Source organism: Hippocampus comes, unplaced genomic scaffold (assembly GCF_001891065.2).
Source record: "Hippocampus comes isolate QL1 unplaced genomic scaffold, H_comes_QL1_v1.1 scaffold358, whole genome shotgun sequence".
NCBI classification, from domain to species: domain Eukaryota; kingdom Metazoa; phylum Chordata; class Actinopteri; order Syngnathiformes; family Syngnathidae; genus Hippocampus; species Hippocampus comes.
Window position 1 is genome coordinate 121,142 of NW_017805997.1, and position 1,627 is coordinate 122,768.

The following is a 1,627-nucleotide window of genomic DNA, read 5'->3' on the forward strand; positions in this document are numbered from 1 at the left end:
GTTTACTTCACTGTCAGTCGAGACACAAGCAATTTACTCTGAGCAGCTAATCAGATGCATTCCACTCTCTCTTCCACGGTCATTACCGTTCCTCTTACTTTGGATGCCACGATCTACAGGACGTGAATGTAAATGAATGAAATCGAAAATCATTCGTGATTCCAGTAAAACTGATGCCAATAGAATCACTTACATGTGCCATTTTGGATCCAATGAGAGTAACTAGCAGTGCGGACACAGTTATTCCGTCGTATCGAGTGGGACTTGCTTGAGTTTGCGTGACTGTGGGCATCTGTATGGCTTCTGGGTTCCGGGTACCAGACCTTTCATTGTTATGAATCGTTTGTTAATGTAATATCGTAGTTGAAATTTCAATGCATAGGTTTTTATTCCGGGTGAGGGAATTTCCGTTTGACAGATGCCCGTAGGTGGGAATACTTACTGTGTATACTTAATTAGACTTTTGTAGTGAAGGCTGCCTTGTTTAACAAATGTAGCAGTGTCACTTTAAGAGCCATGCCAGAGCAAAACACGCGGGAATATATAGAGTGCGTGAGAATCAGACCAGGAAGTGAAGTGAGGGTGACATGCACGTGAAGGAGGGAAGTCGCTGAACTGTGCCTCCTGCTTGTCCCAACTTGATACACCCATGATCGTCGTAACCCTGGCGATATTCAGGTAATTGGTAACTAGTTTACCATGACGCATGTTCAGTGTTAATTTTGGACAGGTGATTAATTATTTGAATGGTATTTGTAGAGTACAATATCGTGATTTGGAGTTTGAAATCTACCACTCGTGAGTCGTGTGAACAGCTGTACAGCGTAAGTGTTCGCAACGTTACAAGGTGTAAATATGTTTTTTTTCGGACTGTGAAATTATATGAACTGTGTTATCTGTTCTTTAGAGGGGAGATCATTTGTGTTTTTCCATGTGCTTTGTATGCACCCCACACACCGGAACGTATCGAGTAAGTGTGTCTGCATCTCAAAACTTGTTCGACACTTTAAGTTGAATTAAGTATTGTGGCTTGGAAATAATGTATTTTTATTTCTGTTTCCCCATTAAGCAAGCCACTGCTGTTGTCTATTATGGTGTAATTGTCTTTAATCTGTTAGATAATTTTCTTTGATCTCTTAGATCCCTTTTCGAACGCTTTTAAAATTCAGTTAACAACTCAGTCTTTCATCTTAATGCTGAACAATTTTTCATTCTTCAGTCGAGAATAAAGCCCACATAAAAATGATTTTGTGTTCAGTCCAGTCTTTCCAAAGACCCGGCTATATATATATATATATATATATATATATACACGATATATAAATATAAATATAAATGTAACGGAGTGGTATATTGCGTTTATTAAATTACGGCGGAAGTGACGCAACAGCGCACAGTGTGGCACCAGCTTCCCACCTTAGCTCAGTCAGAGCTACAGGGAAGTCACATGGTAAGTCGCATTTTATTGATCCCAAATCCAGCACCCTGTGACTGTATGCAAGCCGAACGAAAGGAAGGCCGGGGACTAGTGAGTGTGAGAGCCACTGTCCAGGATGAAACATCCAAGCTCCATGAATACATCAAGGAGAAGGCTCCAATGGATGACGTACTCAGAGAATGCCTCAGA

The 1,627-nt window shown here is 40.7% G+C and overlaps 1 long non-coding RNA gene across 1 annotated transcript; it reads left to right on the top strand.

The window, feature by feature from the left end:
* Positions 1–449: 449 nt before the first annotated feature.
* On the top strand, positions 450–1,236 carry LOC109529161 (uncharacterized). Its single transcript, XR_002170795.1, has 2 exons — positions 450–678; positions 760–1,236. It is a non-coding gene; the product is annotated as an uncharacterized LOC109529161 (long non-coding RNA).
* The last annotated feature ends 391 nt before the right edge of the window (positions 1,237–1,627 follow it).